This window comes from Panthera tigris, chromosome E3, assembly GCF_018350195.1.
Source record: "Panthera tigris isolate Pti1 chromosome E3, P.tigris_Pti1_mat1.1, whole genome shotgun sequence".
NCBI lineage: Eukaryota > Metazoa > Chordata > Mammalia > Carnivora > Felidae > Panthera > Panthera tigris.
In genome coordinates this window covers 16002360-16023522 of record NC_056675.1, presented here as the reverse complement: position 1 = coordinate 16023522, position 21163 = coordinate 16002360, and the positions used below count along the sequence as shown (strand labels likewise).

General features: G+C 42.5%; 1 long non-coding RNA gene across 3 annotated transcripts; it reads right to left on the bottom strand.

Moving 5' to 3' along the window:
- Positions 1 to 4826: 4826 nt before the first annotated feature.
- Positions 4827 to 16833, bottom strand: LOC122234550. Of its 3 annotated transcripts, XR_006212333.1 has the most exons (7): positions 16748 to 16833; positions 14420 to 14484; positions 12129 to 12196; positions 9449 to 9561; positions 7554 to 7744; positions 7373 to 7442; positions 4827 to 5184 (listed from the first exon to the last, which is right to left on the bottom strand). It is a non-coding gene; the product is annotated as an uncharacterized LOC122234550 (long non-coding RNA). The 3 variants fall into 3 exon arrangements; XR_006212331.1 differs by lacking the exon at positions 12129 to 12196; XR_006212332.1 differs by lacking the exons at positions 7373 to 7442; positions 12129 to 12196.
- Between the last annotated feature and the right edge of the window lie 4330 nt (positions 16834 to 21163).

Genomic DNA, 21163 nt, shown 5'->3' with positions numbered 1-21163 from the left:
TGCTAGACAGACAGATGGGATCAGACCTTGCAAAGTCTTACAGGCCATGGCGAGCCATTTGGGATGTATAATGGAATGCCTCTGGAACCAGGGAATTCATGTTTTACATATACCACTCTGTGGAAACTAGATTGTTGGAGGGACAGGTGGAAGTAGGATTAGCTTTGTGTGGATACTGTGGCAGCAATGGGGTCTCAGGTGGGCCATGACCCTGGCAACCATTGCTACCCTGGGCCCCACAATGCCAGAAGACATAATTAAGAACGTGCATCGGAGGAAGATCCAATGGAGTAGCCAAGAACACGTGTGATACATGCCCAGGGCAACTCAGGATTTTATAGCAGATGGAGTTCCCAGAAAACAGGTGGGTAGGAGCAAAACCAATGGCATTCTCCTAGGGCCATGGTGGTAGCCTCAGTTTTCATCTCCAGCCTAGAGTTAGCATGGCCTGGGAGCACGGGTTACGCTTTTGTTGCTATTTGCTTTCATCTGTCATTAAGAATTTACTTTTTGATTTGTGTATATATATCACATAAACATTCATTGTGGAAGAGATATTTGAATACCTAGAAATTGATAAGCTCCCTTGGGCTTTTGCAACCATCTTAGAACAAACACTAAAGAACAAAATAACATCACTAATGAAAGTGGACAGAGAGGACCATGAGTCAATAGTACTTTGCACTTCAACCACTTGCCAGCAGAGCATCTCAAAGGGCTGGGTATATCTGAATATCATATCTTTCCACACAGAACAGAAGGTCTGTAATTACTACTTCTCTTAAGACCTAAGTATGGCCCTTTTCAGGGTGAAATCAGCAGCTATTTCCCAAATCATAGAGATAATGAATAATAGCTTTGGTCAGGAAATGGGTTATTGCATTTGGCTTGTCATAACAAGTTCCTGATCTGGGCAGATGGAAATGTGTGTATGTGAACATTCATGTGCACACAGTGGGGGTGGGGAGTTGAGTTTGATAAAACCACCAGGAGGCAGGCCAGTGGGAGGGACATTGGCTTTGGCATCAGGGCAAGTTCTGACTCTGCCTTTACTAGCTGTGTGACTCTAGAAAATTAACAAATACCCATGGACCTCGGTTTCCTCTTCTGGAAAATGAATTTATAATTCCTACCTTGATGAGTTATATGTGGCTTAGATTATCCAATATGTGCAAAATATCTAGTGTGTAATAGGTGCTGAACAAATATTATTGCTTGTAACTCTTAATATCTGCTTTCATTAAAAAATTTTTAGAATGACTATTGTTTTTAGAAAAATACTTTGTAATTATATAAAATTCAAGTCATATACAAAAGTTCAAAGGAGAAAGTAACAAATCATGAAATCTCCTACCACCAACCGCCCCACCCGCCATATCTGTCTTTAGCATTAGGTGATAATCATTTCATACCTCTTTCTGTGAAAATATGTAGTTTAATAGATATATAGACAAATAGATAAAAACAATTTTACATATTTTACGTGTATTTTAAATATATATCTTAACTTTAATTTTGCTTGATATAGCAGAAGCTAATGAAACTAAAGATAGGGGATTTTCTGAACTTCAGATAAATGCTTATGCACAAGTGATATTTGTTTCTTCAAGATTCATTTAAGGTTATAAAAAAGATAATGAAAGTATGATTATTCTTTTTAATCTGCAGCTTCCATTTTAGCTCATATGTGCTTTATTTCCTGAGTTGGTGTTTGAGAGTTTGTGCTTAATGATTTTATACTTGGATGACATCTTTATGAGTGGAATATTCTAGATTCACTGTCTGTTTCTTCTTCTCTTCCTTTGAGCTATGACTCTAGATTTCCTTTCAAGTTATGACTTTAGTATCACCTGGGAATGGCTGTGGATATGGATAGCTCTGAGCCTACATGAAGATTCTTCTCATGTGTAGGTCATGCTTTCCTGCCCAATAGCTTAGCCAGGATTGGCTCTGGGCCAGTCATTCTATATTAATTTTTCCAGGTATATGGTGTGCCCTTTGACTGCTGATTACATTCTTTTATATCTCTGCATACTTTTCCTGTTTCATGTTTTATGTTCTCTACCTTGGGGCCACCGGTTAACAACCTGGATTGTCTCTTTGTAATTTTCATAATCAATAATTTGGGAGGAGTGCTTTAATCTGTTTCTTTTATCCTCTAAATTCACTATGGTTATCTCAGGATTAATTTTTATTTTTGATCATATTGAGTCTCTTCCTTGTTTCTAATTGATTAGATTTTAATAGTGGTATTTGGTCTCTCTTGCTTCCTTGCTTAGGTCTATAATCTTCCTTTTTATCTCATTCTGTGGTATTGTTTTCTTATCCTTGTGCTCTTATTTCCTAATTAATCTGTAGTGCAAAGCACTTTTAGGGGCACTTTCTTCTAAAATGAGGCTATGTTTTCTTCCAAATAGGGTCCTAAATGTTGTAGCATCTCTAGGATTAGTCATCTTGTCTGACTACATCTTTTGGATAGGTGATTTCTTCTATCCTTGACTTTGGATGCTATGTATATGTTAATAACTGGCATATTTATACCTTAAGAGTACACCCATCTCTTGAACTTAAATTAAATTTCAATTGATTCCTTGCTATTTCCACTTGCATATCTAGTATGCATCCCAAAAGCCAAATGTCTTATAGAGAACTCTTGGTTTTCATCTCCTGCCTCCCAGTCACTTGTTCCTCCCTCAATGTTCTCCATAGGAGTAAATGGCACCAATACTCATCCTGTTGTTCAAACCAAAGGCCTGAGTCATCCTTCTTGTGCTCCACATCCAATCCACTACCAAGTCCTGTTATTTGTACCTCCCAAATGTGGCCTAGTATTCTGCATGTCTTTCATCTCCAATCCATTGTCATTTTTTCCTGAATAGTGCATTGATGCCTAGCTGTTCTCCCTTCCTCCACTGTTGTCCCCATATAATTTATTTTCCACTCAGGAACCAGGATGTAGTGGTTTATATCATGTCTGAAAATTCTTTGACACTCTGTCATCAAGAGGTGGAATCCATTTCTTTTTCCCTTGAACATGGACTTAGTCACATGCCTATGACTTCCAAGTCCAGGTCATAAAAGATGATATGACTTCCACCTGGCTCTCTCTCTCTTGGCATTGTTTCTCTAGCAACTCATTTTCCATTACTTAAGAAGGCCCAGGCCAGGGGCGCCTGGGTGGCTCGGTCGGTTGGGCCTCCGACTTTGGCTCAGGTCATGATCTCACGGTCCGTGAGTTTGAGCCCCGCGTCGGGCTCTGTGCTGGCCGCTCAGAGCCTGGAGCCTGTTTCAGATTCTGTGTCTCCCTCTCTCTCTGCCCCTCCCCTGTTCATGCTCTGTCTCTCTCTGTTTCAAAAATAAATAAACGTTAAAAAAAAAAAAGAAAGCCCAGGCCACATGGGCAAGTTACATGTAGGTGTTCCATCAGAGCCCCAGCTAAGGTCCCAGCTGATAGCTCACGTTAACCACCAGGTATTTGAGCCAAGAAACCTTCAGATGACTCCAGTCACAGTCAATATTTAAAGACAACTACACCAGAGACCTTGAGCAAAACCACCTAGTTGAGTCTAATCAGCCTCCAGAATTGTGAGACTAATCATGAATGTTGTTACTTTACACCACTAAGATTAGGATGGTTTGTTATACAGCAATAGATAACTGATATACAGAGTGACTTTCAAATATAAATGATATTATGTCAGTCCTACACTTGACAGCATTTAATGGTTTAGAATTCAGTTAAATAAAATAAAATAAAATAAAATAAAATAAAATAAAAAAAAAACAAGACCAAATCCTAGATCTGGTTGGGCCTGTCCTCTTCTAACCCTTGCCTCTTGTTCATTGTGCTCCAGCAAAAGGGTTTCTTTTCTGCTCCTATAAATACCAAGTATTTTTCTTCCATAGGACCCTGGCACATGCTCTTCCCTGCATGAAATGGACTTCCATGCTATGGTTAGATCTTTCTTGTCTCTCAGGCCTCAGCTCAAGCATCAGCTCTACAGAGGATTTCTCTCTCATCTTGTCTAAAGAAGGAACTCATTCTCCTTCCCATAATATCACCCTGCTTAGTTCCCTCAGAGCATATATCACATTAAAAAATTAGCTTGTTATTTATTTTTTAAATTGTATGTCCTCCTCCCCAAATTAGGACCTGAGCACCATATGGCAGGAGTCTCATCTTGTTCATTCTCAGAATGTAGTTGGCACATACTAGGCATACAATAAATGTCTTGAGAATGAATGATCATCAATGGAGGGAGATATTGGGATTTGCCACCTTTATATGGAGATCCTACCTACCATTGAAACATTTCATCTGATGGCATTTCCTATTATTGAATCTGAACTAATTAAAAGGGAATAACCTTTCACTGGTTATCATCAATCACTCTTTTCTCATTCATTCATTCATTCATCAAGTACAAGATTTCTTCTCCCAGAAGGTGAGGGTAAGCAAACAATAAGCATTAAAGATATAATGTAAGGTTAGGATATGATAAGTCTATGAAGAAAAAGCAGGGCAAGAGGATAGAGAATGAGGGCGTACTGCTTAGAGGAAGGGTTAAGAAAGGCCTCTCTGACAAGATGAATTGAGCAAATACTTGAATGAAGTGAGAAATGGAGTCACATGAAGATCTGAGAGTCTTCCAACACAGAGATCAGCAAGAACAGGGTCCCTGAGAAAGGAATGTGCCTGATGTGTTTGAGAAACCACGGAGAGACCAGTGTGGCCAGAACAGAAGAGAGAGGCAGAAGATGACGTCAGAGGATCATGGGGGCCTGTCAGAAAGAGTTTCTGAGCCCCTAGTAAAGTCTTTGGTTTTTATTCTAAGAATTTTGGAGGTTGTTGGATGGTTGAGTAACTTGTCTTTGTTTTAAAGAACATTCTAGCTGCTTGTTGAGAAATTGAACATGGAGGGACAAGAGAGGGAGCAGGACAATGAGGAGGAGCTACGTCAACTTCCTTTGATCACTCCAGGCCAAGTTTTGAGCAGGGACTCTGAGAAAATATGACCCAGCCCCAGATTCCTTCACCTTCACATTCAGTGCCTGGGAAGGCCCAGTGGGGTCAGGCTGTGGAGGCTTCTTGGGAAATCACTGGCTTCTCAAACCAATATCTTCATTCACTCCTTTGATGTTGGAGACAATGCCTGTCTCTCCTACTACATCTGCTCCATCCAACTGCAAAAAGAGTGGAGTGTCTTTAGCTCAGGAGTGTGTGTTGCTCAAGAGTTCACACAAAGAGAAATCATTGTTACAGGCTCCCAGTTGAAGTGTATTAGTTATGACTCAACGTAGCCCTTGGGCAGCAGTGGATTTCTAAATAATGAATGTTCCTTCAACACCTCTTTCCCCAAGTTTGTCAATGAAACCCACACTTTGAGAGGGACAAGAAATGGAAAAGAAAGGACAAGAAACCAACCATACCGGTCTGTATAAACACCAAGTTCCTTAAAATTGTTTCTGCTTTCTCTAATAACATTTAATTGAGCTTTTTTTTCTTTTTCAGTTCCTTTGACCTATGTATGTTTTTTTTTAATTTCCAAAATTTTTAATTTTTTTAAATGTTTATTTATTTGTGCGAGAGAGAGAGAGACAGACAGACAGACAGACAGAGCATGAATGGGGGAAGAGCAGAGAGAGAGAAAGAGACAGAATTTGAAGCAGGCTCCAGGCTCTGAGCTGTCAGCACAGAGCCAATGCAGGGCTCGAACCCACGAACTGTGAGATCATGACCTGAGCCAAAGTTAGGGCACTTAATGGACTGAGCCACCCAAGCGCCCCTCCAAATGGGGGGTTTTCCCTCTCAGTAAATTTGAACATTGTCTATTCTGTCATTGAATGAAGCATGTATTTTACATTTGGGAAACTATTTTTAAATTATTGGATTATAGAAAGGAATGGACAAGAGTGAGGCAAGGTAGACAAGGGTGTCACTAGGTCTGTGTCCCTCTGTTCCTTGCCACCTTCTTGGTCCCCTGTCCCCCACCCCAAGGACCATTCTCCCAGCATGCTTGTTAAATGGCATATTGTGCATAATGAGGGATTACCAAATGAGATATCCAAAAGGCATAATTCTTTTCTTCATGGAATTCATTTTATTTAATTTGTTTACCCATAAAGTTCATTAAATGTGTACATTATCTGGGGGCTTCTGAATATCTACACCAACTGTTAAACATGATGTTAGCAGAGTCTTAAAACAAGCTTCATTTTGTAACTGTGAAGATAGGCAGCCAGGGCAAGTGAGTTGTCCATAATCTGGCAGCAATCTGGAGAACACACAGCCCTCTGCAGTCACTTGGTCAGAGTGTGTTGACTGGCTGCGTGGTGGCACTGCCCCTCTTTCATCTGCCAGCTCAGTGACTGAAGCCTCATGCCAAACCTGGCCATCTAACCCAGGGACCTGGGAGCCCTCTTTTGATTTTCCTTTCATGCTCCCCACCTGATATGCTTGCTCTCCCAGTCCTATTTGATTGTACCTCTGGACCACCTCTTCTGTGTGCCTCCCTCTCCTTCATCCCACAACCACTGTTTCAATCTCGCTATCATCATTTCTGTCCCAGAGTACTCCTAGGTAGTGTCTTTTAAACTCCTTCTTTTAATCAAAGAGAGCTGTTTTCAAAACAGCTAAATTTAGACACTTAGTATCATCACACACTGACTTTTAAGTGATCCAGGTAGCATTTCTGAATGTTTAAAATGTTTAGGCAATCTAATTACTGTATAATCCCAAGAAGACACAATTTGACTCCTAAATTCACTGAGTGGTATGCATTAAGTATGTACAGCTTTTTGTATGTCAATCATGCCTCAATAAAGTGGGGCTAAAAAAAGACACAACTTTAGAGAAAACAAACTATATAGGCACCCTTTTTCATTAACTTTAATCATTATTAACTTACTTCAACCGTGATCTCATTAGGCCATAATGAAAATGATCATTTGTAACTCATCGGATTTGCTTAGTCCCAAGCGCTATTGCTAATGTATTTTGCTATATCTAGAAGTGGAAAATCATTTTCTCTTTCCACTTTGCTTAAGTTGCTTCACAGCATATTTAGTTAAGCTTCATTCTGGTTCACCAGAACAAAGGCATCCCTGGCTGCCCTGGTGTGAATGCTCGCATTGTCTGACTTTATTGTGTCCTATTTCCGTGGGGAAAATTCCAGAGGTGGTGGGGGAGCAGACTTTACCAGCTCACAGCTTTCCTCCCTAACTAAATACTTGAGGAACAGGCATGGATTTAAGAATATGAGAGATAAGCCAAAGTAGGGCTGGAATCCTTTCTTGTGCCAATTATAGAATTGGAAGGGAGAGCAGAGAAGCAAAAGCATGGACCTGACCCCCAACTTTCTTGAAGACTTACCCAGTTCTCACCAAGTCCTTCTTTCTCTCCTTCCTCCCCTGTTTCCCTCTCATCTCCTTTTTTAGGTGTTCTGGGAACCAAAGGGAAGAGATACTAATCTTATTTCCATAAGCAATTTTTTTTTTTTTTATGGAGGGGAGTCCAATAAACACTATTTCTGATAAAAAAAAAAAAACAAAACCTGCTCAGCTCTCAAAATGTTGCTTTCTTCACTCTCCATTTTTTTTCCTTTTCTTATCTCTCAGCACTCAATTTCATGGAACACCTCTGGATACAAATTTCCTCCTTTGACTCTTGGGTCTTTTCAATGTGCTGTCTTATATTTCCATGTTGTTTATTTTGCATTTGGAATTAAAAGCTGTTTCATTTGGGCTGAGAGAAAGCATAAAGAAAAGCAGATGAATTATTTCTGTCTCCACTAGAGTTAACATCAACTATCTTTTCAGGTTTCTCCCCTATCCCACCTGTTCCATGAGAGTTGGCCAGTTGTAAAGTTTTATACTGAGTAGGAACAGTCAATGTTCTCCTCAGGTTTGAGTGTTTTTCATTTACTTCAAGAATAAAGTCACTTTCACCTCTATTTGATGAGCCTGGTCTCTATTCACCCAACTAGGAAAAGTACATGTGTTTTTTCTGTCCCCTCAGGCCTCCGAGGAAAGAGTTTGGAGCAGGGCCAAGCTATCCCAGCCTTTGCCCTCAATTGCACACAGAGTGGAGAGTCTCTTAGCTCAGGAGTCTGTGCTGCTCAAGAGTTTGCATAAACACAATGTTGAGAAATACCTCTTGTGGAGTCAGTGCAAAAGGCAAAGGACAAACTGGTTGCCCCCTGAGATGGAGACATTACCAAGCTGGCTTTAGTTGTTTCATATTGGACCCCCTGTGAGAATAGCTGACCTAAGTGTCACTCTGCTCTAATTACTTGGTGAGTTACTTAAGTCTCTTTGGAACCCAATTTCTTCAAAATTAGGGATGACACCACATGTTCCCTAAGATCCTTGCATCTTGGCTATTCTATGAGTTAATTAGTGAGTTTTGTTTTCCAATAAGCACACACCCAAAATAGTGCTGTGGTTCTCAAGGTAGGCCTTATGTGAGTTCCTATAATCTTGTAATCACCCAAAATAAGGGAGGAGTATTCAAGGGAAAAGATCCTTCCTTCCCTCCCTCCTTCCTTCCTTCCTTCCTTCCTTCCTTCCTTCCTTCCTTCCTCCCTCCCTCCCTCCCTCCCTCCGTCCCTCCTAGCTTTATTGTTTTCTGATAGTTTATAATTACTTTCTACAATCTTTTCTCTTTTGAGACTAGAGTTGACGTTTACAAATAGCCATTTGAGCTAGCTCTTTGAAGAAGTGAGTGGTCAAGCATGATGCCACAACCTTGGCTACAACAGTTTCCCAGAGAGCAGTCTGTGAACTCTGAAATGCTGTCTGCCAGTCATGAAGCCACAGTTCACACTTCTTGCCAAATTCAAAATTCCATATGAAAAATATCCTTAATGTCAAAGGAGTAAAGCACTAGGGACTTCTCTTCCTTTTAATCTGTTTATTGTCTTAGTTCTGAAATTTTTAGCTGCTGACTTTGATGTCTGTTTTGGTAATATTCGATACTCCCACTACTTTTTTCTTTAAAACTTACTGACTTGTCCAGCTTCTTAGGAAGATCTTTTGTGTTTTATATGTCAACATATATAAACTAATAACTGGAGAAACATTCTACATGTTCCAGGTTACTTTAAAATTAGACCAAATCTTTATTTACAATTTACTTTTTAGCTTTCATCAAAGCAGTTAACCATTAAAGAGAATAGAATCTTCTGACCTTTCCACCATTTTCATGGGTTATAGCGTGCCTCTTGGGCATGGATGAATGTTATAGGCAGGTGGTTTCTAGCCCAGTATAACCAGGATTACCATTTCTAACTACACCATTGTGCAGATGTAGAGTGAAAAGCTACTTGACAGGGAGCTATATTAGGAATTCAGGCAACATGCAGATGGCTGGATTTATTGGGCCCCTTTCATTTCAATCAGAAAATTCTATACTTCTGTGGTTCTGACCCTTTTCCTACCTTCTACATACCCCTGTTTTTGCAGGCAGCTTCTGACATGCCTCCCAATAATCTTGCCTCCTGGCATTCACTCCCTTGTATAATGCCTTCCTCTTAAGTATAGGCTGGACCTGGTGACTTGCTTCTAAGGAACAGAATACACAAAGGTGATGCGATGTCACTTCTAGGACTAAGTTACAAAAGATTGGGACTTCCATCTCATTAGCACATTCTTTCTTGCTGGCACCCTCTCTTGCTCTTTCTGCTTGCTCACTCTGATAAAGCGAGCTGCCATATGGAGAGGAACTGAGGGTAGCCCGTGGACGACAGCTTCAGAGAATTGAAGCCCTCAGTCCAACAACCAGTGAGGAAGTGAATCCAACAATCAGAACAATGTAAGGGAGCTTTGAGGCAGATCCTTCTGCAGTCATGCCTTCAGATAAGACTGCAGCCCTGGCTGACAACTTGATGAAACCTTGTAAGAACCCAGAGAGACAGGACACAGCTAGGCTGTGGGTTTCTGGAAGCCTGGACTCCTGTCTGACAGAAACTCTGAGATGACAGGTATTGTCATTTAGGCCACTAAAGATTTTACAGTTGGGGGTCATCTGTTGTGCAGCAGTAAATAACCAACACTTCATCCAGGACTATCAAGAACCCTCAGTCTCTCTCTCACTCTCTCTTTTTCTTTCTTTTTAATGTGTATTTATTTTTGAGAGAGAGAGAGAACAAGCAGGGTAGGGGCAGAAGGAGAAGGGACAGAGGATCTGAAGCGGGCTCTGTGCTGACAGCAGAGAGCCCAACGTGGGGCTCAAACTTATGAACCGTGAGATCATGATCTGAACCGAGGTTGGATGCTCAACCAACTGAGCCACCCAGGCACCCCAAGAACCCTCACTCTCTTAAACTTGCTTCATCTACCAGGACTCCTTTCAGTGTGTCAAGTGTTTCATTTACAGATTTAATTTTACTGAAATTTGCTATCAAAGGGGTTGGACTCAGTCATCTCAAAAGATCCCCTCACCTATAAAGTTCAGAGTCAACTTCTTTGCTCCAAAAAAATAATCACTCACTTTTCATCCTCATGAAATAAGAAGGGTTAATTGGCCACAGTTGCTGGCACAAGACTAACTGGCTGGCTGTAAGAGGGCTGCTGGTGCGAGCGGGTTCAGGAGCAGGGTGAGCCGTCATGGCCCCTGCAAGCTCCTCTCACTTCCACCCTCTGGAGAAGCTCTGGTCCTCACTGCCAGCCACCCCCTCCCCACTGGGAGGGCTCCGACTCAAAAGCTTACCGTTTGTTCTTATTGTGGTTCCTGTCTTGTAGCATTATAGATATTTCTGTGATTTCTTTTTTGTTTCTTTTGAAAGGACACTTGAACTTATAGTAAAAAAAAAAAAAAAAAAAAAAAAGTGCCTGAATTCTCCCTTCTCTTCTTCCTTTGAGGGCACTGAGACAGAGACAGTTTAAGTGGCAGCCAAGCCCTGGACTCCTTCCTTCAAATGGTAGGGCATTGTTAACCCTGAAGTACCTCACTGGGAAATGAACTTTAAGCCTCCCTTAGAATGGTGACAATGATACGGGCACACCCTGGATGGCCTGACATCTCATGCTACCGCCTAAACCCTGCAGAGATGTGTGAAAGTGACACTGCTGGCTTGAAATTCTTCCTTATTTCCTTTTCTCTTATTTTCCTTCTTTTCTGTCCCCTTCTCCCTCTCTTCATACCACCTTCCTATATCACCTGCTATAGGCAAAGGCATTAAAAGAGGGTTTTTTGTGGAGGGAGGGAGCCTGGGTGGCTCATTCAATTGAGCATCTGACTTTGGCTCAGGTCATGATCTCTCAGTTGGTGGGTTCGAGCCCCATGTAGGGCTCTGTGCTGACAGCTTGCTCAAAGCCTGGAACCAGCTTAGGATTCTGTGTCTCCTTCTCTCTCTCCCCCTCCTCCAATTGTGCTCTGTCTCTCAAAAATAAATAAATGTAAAGATTTTTTTTAACTTAAAAAAGAGGGTTTTGGTTTTGTTTTTTATTTTTTCTGTTTTGTTTTTACAAAAACCATACTGATATACCTCAATTAAAAACAAACAAACAGGGGGGCCTCGGTGACTCATTTGGTTGAACATCCGACTCTTGATCTCAGCTCAGGCCTTGATCTCATCTCGGGGTGATGAGTTCAAGCCCCATGTTGGGCTCTGTGTTGGGTGTGAAGCCTTCTTAAAAAAAAAAAAAATATATATATATATATATATATATATATAGAGAGAGAGAGAGAGAGAGAGAGACAACATATATAGAGAGAGAGACAAACAACAAATTCCAGAATTCTTTCTCTCTCAGCCCCAGGCATTCTAACAAGCTTTCATGATCCCCATTTTGAGGTTACAGTCTGTGTCCAGGGCCTGGTTGACAGGTTCCCTAGGGTACAGTGGAGGTTGTTGTGGAATAACAGATTTCCTGGGGCTACACGGGCCTGGAGATAAATGGAAGGTCACATCAACAGTCATGAATATGCTAAATGTCTCTCTGGGTCTTACTCTCACCTGCTGTGGTAGGATCGTCCTTCCACCATTAAGGCCAGTCTCCTAAGAATGTTTTACAGGTGAGAACTGGCAACTTTGCTACCCCAGGGCATCCAATGCACTCTTCCCCAGCCCCCACCTCCCAGCCTTGGTCTTCTTGGTTGATATCCACAGCCCTTTGACAGGACTTACCCCTGCTGGGCCAGTGGCACCCTTGTAGACATTGGTATCCCTGTGGAGAGTACTGTGCCCTGAAGTCTCTAGAGTTAAAAAATGTTTAAAAGTGCCAGTATTGGTCAAAGTCTTACGGGCAAGCATCATATCAATTCAGGCTAATTAAAAAAAAAAAAAAAAAAAAGGAACGAGGAGTGCCTGGGTGGCTCAGTTGGTCAAGTGCCTGACTTAGGCTCAGGTCATGATCTCATGGTTCATGGGTTCAAGCCCTGAACTGGGCTCTGTGCTGACAGTGCAGAGCCTGCTTGGGATTCTCTCTCTCCACCCCCTCCTCGCTCAAAACAAATAAAGACAGAAACTTAAAAAAAAAAAAAAAAGGAAAAGAAAAGGAACTTCTTGTTAAAATGATATTGGATAGTTTTCAAAATTCCTGGATAACCAAAGAAAACATGATGAGGATGTCTCTAGACAGAAACAAACGTCCAGATCCTATCTGGGGGCTATTTCAGTGAAGAGATCCCTCTCCAAGATGCCCTGGCTGTACACCCAGACTGTCCCACTGACACCAGAAATCTGTCACTGTCACCTCCAGAAGAAATGAGATGGAGATGCTGCCACTGCATCTACTTCCTGACACAAGGCCCGTGGGTCTCCCCCATACATTACCTCCAGCAAAGCTGAGAAAAGCAAATGTCTAATGTTTTCAGCTCTTTCAGTGGGAGGTGGGCTCTGTCTCCTTAGGTGGCGATTGCCAAGTGTAAGAGCACTTTAGATCCTGGGTACCCCTGGGTGAGAACAGATGTCCACCGCAGTGGGGCTACATCCACTTGACACTTGAGTCCCCCGGCCTCCCCTGAGCCGCACTGACATTTGTGTACCAAAGTGCATGGTGTGGACCCCAGTGCCCATAGAATCACTTGTGAGAACTGCTTCTTCAGCCTGAGCTGTGAAGTCTGACTCCTGGTGATCTCTTTATGCCCCTCCTCATCTCCTCTAAAACACCTGCTGAAATCTGTTCCTGGAAGGGCTATCTCGCCCATCCAGGGTAACAGTCCCCCCACCACAGCCTAAGTCAAGGAAATCATGAAAACTCTTTCCTAAATACATGGAACATTTTGCCTATTTTCTAAACAAGCAAGTGGTTGAGGGGGTCCTGGTAGGTATGACAGAGTATCCCGGCAGGCAGAGCTGGGATTTAAATGTGTTCCGTGTCTGGGCCTAAGTGGTTCCCTTCCTCCCAAATATCTATCTGCATCTACTGACTTGTATGGGGAGACTCTGGGGGAAAATCAACTTCAGTCTTGTTTACAATTTACAACTACACTTGTCGGGACCAATGGAAGGAGACTATGGAAACTACCATATTCCTCATGGCACCTGGTGTGATAGCCACATGTTTAAACAGGGCCAGGGTGAGGAGGAAAGAGGAGGTGTATGCAGGAAACAGCCCTGGGTCTGATGTCAGAACCCATCCTAGGAGTGTGTTTTGCTCCAGGGAGAACAGCCATGTCTGTCAGTTGAGAAAAGGTTTTACTACAATATGCCAGTTTAGGGCCCAGACAACAGTGTTCCAGCCTCCACAACTTAGCATAGTACTGAGGGAGGGAGTTGTTTTGTTTACTTGTTTGATTCTGTTACTTGCTTCTCAATGGACATTTGTGGTGGGGGGAATCAGCAGGTATTTGCCCCTGAGGTATGGGGTGACAGAAAGAGGCGGGGGGGGGGCAGGTCACTCAGAGGTGACTCCTTTGTGGAAATGTTGGGCTGCCTGCTAGAGTTTGGGATTGGTGGCAATAATGCTGCTGAGGCAGTGGCAGCAGTGGATTGCTGCCAGTGGGTGTGGGGTCTATGCACTGGAATATCTGAGAATGTGTGGGGACCGGCGGCTGCAGGGTCTTGGCTCAGCCAGCATGACACTAGCAATGGTGGAAGATTTACAGACAGTGAGGGTGTTTCAGGGAAATAGAGGCCAGAGGCAGTGGTGTATTTGGTCTCAGAGAGGCAGTTCTGAGGACCTGTGGGGCGATGACTGCCCAGTGCCCATTCAGTAAGCAATAGAAAGAGTGATGATGATAATGGTGATAATAATAGGTAGTATTTATGGAGCATGGTGGCTACTATTCTAAGTGCTTTCCATGTATTTCTTCTCTTAGTCCTCACTACAACCCTAGTGAGTAGATATTTTTATCATCGTCCGTCTACAAGTCAGGCTTGGACAGGTTATATGGCAGATTGCATTTTCCAAAGATGGCTGCCACAATATGTCCTAACCCACGTGTTATTTTGCAGTGTGACTTTGATCCTCCTACCATTGAAAGATGGGGTCTATTCTCCTCCACGTGAATCTTGATCAGGCTTCTGAATCTCTTGTAACCTATGGAATGCAGCAGAAATGAGGCAATGTGACCTCAAAGCCTAGGTCACAAAGGAGATGCACTTTCCACCTTCTTTACAGAAATACTTATGTTGGGGGTGCCTGAGTGGCTCAGTCAGTGAAGCATCTGACTTCGGCTCAGGTCATGATCTCATGGTTCATGTGTTTGAGTCCCATAAAGGGTTTGCTGCCCACTTCAGATCTTCTGTCCCCCTCTCTCTCTTCCCCTTCCTTGTTCATGCTCTCTCTCTCTCTCTCTCTCTCTCAAAAATGAATAAACATAATGTGGCAATAATGTTTATTCATTTTTTTTAATTTTTTTTTAACATTTATTTATTTTTGAGAGAGAGAGAGAGCACGAACAGGAGAGGGTCAGAGAAAGAGGGAGACGCAGGATCTGAAACAGGCTCCAGGCTCTGAGCTATCAGCACAGAGCCCGACGCGGGGCTTGAACCCACGGACTGCGAGATCATGACCTGAGCAGAAGTCGGATGCTCAACCGACTGAGCCACCCAGGCGCCCCTGTTTATTCATTTTTGAGAGAGAGAGAGAGAGAGAGAGCAAGCATGAGCGGGGGAGGGGCAGAGAAAGTGGAGACAGAATCCAACGCAGGCTCCAGGCTCTGAGCTGTCGGCACAGAGCCTGATGCATGGCTTGAACCCACAAACCATGAGATCATGACCTGAGCCGAAATTGGACGCTTAACTGACTGAGCCACCCAGGTGCCCCAAACATTTTTTTAAGAAAGAAATACTTATCCTTGAACCCTGAGCTACCATGGAAGCAGTCTGACTGCTGTGAGGCCACCATGCTGTGAGGAAGCTCAAACTTACCCACAAGGAGTGACCACATAGAGAGGTCCTGAAACTACCTGAAGAGGGAGAGATATCCAGCAAACCCCAGCTCCTCCGCCCCCTGCTATTCCAGTTCCAACCACTGTCTGATTGTAACCACATGAAAGACACTGAGCCAACTCAAACCCTGCTGAAACTCCCAACCACAGAAACCATGAGAAATAATAAAATGATTGCTGCTGTTTTAAGCCACTAAGTTTTGGGATAATTTGTAATGCAGCAATAGATAAATAACAACTTGCCCACAGCATGTAAGTGGTGAGGCTGAAATTTGAGCCATCAGTCTGTTGAACAAAAAACACACATACACATGAAGGCACTTTTTTGAGATCTCCGGATATATACCTGGAGAGGAGAACTGATTCTTGGATAATCATCTAGTATTCGAATTTCACAAGATCCATTTATAATTTTATTGTGAAGTTGTTTGTACCTACAAGTTGAGGAGGTCTGAGATGTTCAAATTACATAGGAAAGTCAGATTTAAAAAATAGCTATGTCTGTTTCCTCTCTAGCATGTGAATGACAAGAGTCAAAAATGCTTCTCAAAGACTCACCCTAGAGGGGAGGGGCTGGTTAAAAAATGCTGATTCCCAAGTGCCACCTGAATCTCTGAATCTGAATCTCTTAAAGGTAGGACTAGGAATCTGAATTTTTACCACCTCTCCAGGTGATTCTTAAGTACATTAGAATTTGAAAACAGCTGCTCAACAATATCATTTAACCTGGAGACTATTCAAGGTGAGGCTTACTAAAATGCCCTCCTCAGGAAAATCATACACTCCCCAACCCTTCAATCAATGTTACTGCCTGAATTTGCCTGATCATAAGGATCACCTGGAGGGAGGTTTCACAAAAATGCACATTTCTAGGCATCTTCTCTGATGGGAATCAGATATGAAGCAAAGCCCAGGAATCTGCATTTTGCATTAGCTGTTAAATGTTCTTCTAAGTAACTACACAATTTGATGTGTTTCATGTAGTTATTGGAATACAGATCAGTTAAATTTGGGATAGCATTTACCCAAATGATAATCTTAGTCTTCAAATAGCAGTTTATTTTAAGCCATTGCTTTTGGAAAAACTTTCACTGAATGCTGCATTTTTCTTTTATACATAGAGACAAAGATTAAGATAACAAGAGTTAGCATTCATTGAGCACCTGGTGTGGGTCAGTCACCATGTATTTAAACCTTCCTCAAACCCTCTGAGGCAGGTATTACTGCCACCCCCATTTTATAGATGAAGATACTGAGGCGAAGGGTGATTAAAGCTTCAATTCCAACCTATGCTCTTAACCTACACAATCCTGCCCCTCTACTCTTATTCCAGACCAATTCCTTTGATGCTCAAAATGTGCCTTTATTCAACACTTTTGGAAATGTATTTCTTATATAAAAGAGGTTTACCTTGTGTTGTATCCAACTCATGGCCAAAAAGTTGCTAGAAGTCTCCTTGTTCCTAACCACCGAGGCATCTTCTAAAAAATATTTTCTATACCAGCAAGAAAAGATCACCAACACAATTATTAAATAAAGTAAAGATTTTTGTTAATGATTTTTTGATAATTTATTTTTGGGCTTCCTGTGAATTGTTGAGTTCAGAGTATCATGGGAAGTCTCTAATCAGGAAACAAAATTATAAACATTCATAAGAGTTGTGTTTGAAGACAGCTGCTTTTAACACATGGTTCCACTAAGAATTCGATACCTTGGCAGGGTTAATTTATTATGTATTTTGCTTTAAACAGAAAGCATGCACATTGATTAGATCAAAAGTATTCTTGCTCTCATATAGCAAGGAGAGTGTATATAAGAAAAGAAAGTGTGGTGTGCAGGGACAGCCAGGTACTGCTGGCATGTGGCTTCACTGCTGGCTGTGATATGGACTGTGAGCAAATTAACTCACCTCTTTAGGGGTGGCATTTTAGCTTCCTCAGAGAATCTCAGAAATCCTTAGGGAGGGAACCCTATAGAACCAAGACTTGCTGCACTCGTACAGATTGAATATTCTTGGTGCTAGAATGCGGGAGAATGCAGAGACATTTAGGTTAGCCAAGCAGGATGAAAAATGGTCTGGAAATGGCCATGAAAAGGAGAAAGATGCCCCAACCCATCTCCTGCTGTGTCTATGGGGAAAACATTGATTAGGTCACAGCAGGTTTCCAGTGAGAGACTAGGTTTGGTGCATAAGAGAACTGGAGAGCTAGAAGGAAAAGAATGTGTTTCAGTTACTCTTTCTGCATAATGTATAACCCCAAAGATTTAGAGGCTTAAAACATAATCCTTTTTTTTTTTTTTTTTTTTTTAATGGTTCTGGTATAGTTGACCGGATTTGGCTAGGTGATTTTCACTTGGGTTGCTCATGCTGTTAGTATGGTTGGGACTGGAGTTATCTCAAAGCCATCTTCAGTCCCATGTTGGGTGACTAATATTGGCTGTCAGCTGAGACCTGGGGCTGTTGGCTGGGAGATCTAAGTGCAGCCTCCCTGTGTGGCCTGGACTTCCTCCCAGCGTGGTGACTGGGCTCAAAGAGCAAACATTCCAAGAAGACCATGAAGAAGTATCACCTTTTATGATCTAGACTTGGAAATACAGAGGGTCACTTCTGCCATAGTTACAGACCCTCTTGGCTTCAAAGGAGCACAGACTCAACCTTGACAGGAGCAGGGTCAACATCACAGAGAAAAGTGTGTTGCATGGGGAATCTCATTGCAACCATCTTGGAAAATACAATCTGCCACAGAGGGTGTGTACAAAGAGCAGAATATTAGAGCTCAAGAATTCAGAAATCTGGACGTTTGAAAGGATCGCAAAGGCCACTCCTATAGGCAATTTAGGTGGAATGGAAGCAAAGGTCATCAGAGTTGAGGGAGATCTGGGACGATGAGTCAGGGTAATTGCATGGCCATTGGATGGACACTGACATCCTCAGGAAAGCTAAGGGCTTGAGAGAGTGTGATAAAAGCAGAGAGAGCAAACAAAATCTTCTGAGTTTTGCCTTTGGGTCTGGGATGGTAAAGAAAGTAATCTCTGTGGGGAGGACTTCTCTTTTATGTGGGGAAACATATTTGCTGTGGGCCTATTTTTTTGTGCAAAGACACTAATGGTTAACATTTTTACAGTACTCATTCATTCATTCAAAATGTACTTCCTAAGTACCTACTCTGGTCAGGTCTGTCTTAGATGCTGACATAGATGCTGATACAGTGGTGAACAAAATAGACAAAGATCTCTACCCTTGTGAGGCTTATATTTTAGTGATAGAGACAAACATAAAAGAGGTTTTTTGTTTTAACGCTTAGTTCTTTGTCTTGAGAGAGAGATAGAGAGCAAGCAGGGGAGGGGCAGAGAGAGAGAGAGAGAGAGAGGGAGAGTGAGGATCTCCAGCAGGCTCCACACCATCAGTATGGAGCTCAACGTGGGACTTGACCCCACAAACCATGAGATCATGACCCGAGCCAAAACCAAAAGTCGGTTGCCTAACTGACTGAACCACTCAGGGGCCCCTAAAATAGTTTCTTTTCTTTTCTTTTCTTTTTTTTTTTTTTTTGAAGAATAATGCACATTATATTATATAGTGACAAATACTAAAGGAAAAAGTCCAAATTCTCTGTGCATCTTAGATCATAGCACAGGAGTTAAGAGCATGGATCTGGGAACCAGACTGCTGGAGTTTGAATCCCAGTTCTGCAACTTATTAGCTGTGTGATTTTTGGCAGGTTACTTAGCTTTTCTGAACCTCAGTTTCCTTATCTGTACACCACTGAAAACAATAGTTTTTGCATCAACAGTTGTTGTCAGGATTAAATGAGCTAATACAGTAAGAGAACTTAGAACAGGATGACAGGGACAGGAGGCCCGGAGGGGGAAGTCACAGGCTTCAGTGTTCCTCCTGAAGCTCAGGGACCAAGCTTATCCTATCAGTCAGGGTACCTGTGCTGGGGTTCATAGATCTGGGGAGGAACAGATCTCAATGAAGACATGTCACAGGGGCCTCAGGCTGCCCCAGGGTAGTATGTGGGATGGCAGCGTGCAGATGAAATCTCAGCAGACTTCAGGATTTAACCCTGGGTTCAGCCTAGTTCAGACCACAGGGAAATATCTGTTTTCACCTGGATGCAGAAACAAGACCTTGGAACTTAGTTATACTGATAGAGTAGAATGGAAGGGGAGAGGTAGTGAATAATCCATTCATTGCATCCTAGTAACAAACAGAGCATCCAAGTGAAATTGAGAGGTGGTTTCCCACAGGGGAGCTACATAGGTGGAAAGCGGGAGACACCTGAATCAGACAGGCCTAGGTTTTAATTGAAACCCTCCCCCCCTTTTTTTAAAAAAACTTCCAGTTAGTTAACATACAGTGTAATGTTAGTTTCAGGTGTACAATATAGCGATTCAACACTCCTGATACGAAGTTCTACCTCTTAAGTAATAGGGCGAGTTACTTAATCCTCTCAGACTTACTTTTCTCCTGAAAACTGGGGATAATGATACCTACCTTATACAGATCGTATGAAGTTTAAATACAACATATCAAGAGGCCGACAGTGTCTAGCTCTTAGATGTGTGCTCAGTGGATGGCTTCATCGCCTAGTGAGACAGCGGGTCATTCATGTACATAGGATGTTTACTGGTCCACTCCTCATCATTTAAAAATGAGCATTTCCTCTGTACTGGCAGTTATGAAATGATATCAGACTCTACTATCCCTTGAATGAGAAAATGACACATCCATCCCCTCTCAGTAGGACACTTACTTTCAGTGGTGTTTTCCTGAAGGGTCCTGGGAGGCTTGGGCTTTCACAGATCCTGCTATAGAAAGATTGCTGGTCAGCTACTTCCAGTACTGTCCTGCTATATCCTTGCTGTGACCTTTTCCCAAACAGAAAACGTAGAGTATAGCGTTCTAACTCAGCAAAGCAAGTTTGGGGTCATGAACAAGCTTATGAAAACCTTTTTGGATTTCTGGTTCTGGCATGGTAGATTGGGCCAACACAGAAAATGCAGAAATATTGGATAAAACATACCGGGAAAAAAAGCTTAACCACATAGCCATGCTTGGCAGGAAGAAAGGCACATCTTCAGGTGTTGATGAAAGACAGGCCTTCAAACCAGCCCAGGGATGGAACTGCAGTGGCCCAAGGGGATGTGGCCATGGATGCAGAGGCCCCAGAAAGCAAGGTGACAAGCTAGAGCAGAGATCCCTGCCAAGCCTCCATGAAAGGGAATGGGGAGGGGTGCCTGGGGAACTCAGTCGGTTAAGCCTCTGACTCTTGATTTGAGCTCAGGTCATGATCTCATGGGTTCGTGAGTTTGAGCCTCGAGTCAGGCTCTGTACTGACAGCTCAGAGCCTGGAGCCTGCTTTGGATTCTGTGTCTCCCTCTCTCTCTGCCCCTCCCCTGCTTGTTCTCTCTCTCTCTCTCAAAAATAAATAAACATTAAAAAAATTTTTTTAAATAGAAGGAATCATACAATACATAGCCTTTTGTGTCTGGGTCTGTCTTCTTTCATTTAGCATGTTTTCAAGGTTCATCCATGTGGAAGCATGTATCAGTACTTCATTCCTTTTTTTTTAATTAGTTAATTTATTTTGAGAGAGAGAGAGTGCACGTGCATGTGTGCACATGCACGCACAAGTTGGGGAGGGGGAGAGAGAGAGAGAGAGAAAGAGAGAGAGAGAGAGAGAGAGAGAGAGAGAGAGAGAGAATCCCAAGCAGGCTCCTTGCTGTCAGCACAGACCCCAATGTGGAGCTCAGTCCCACAAACGGCAAGATCATGACCTGAGCCGAAATCAAGAGTTGGACACTCGACTGAGCCACCCA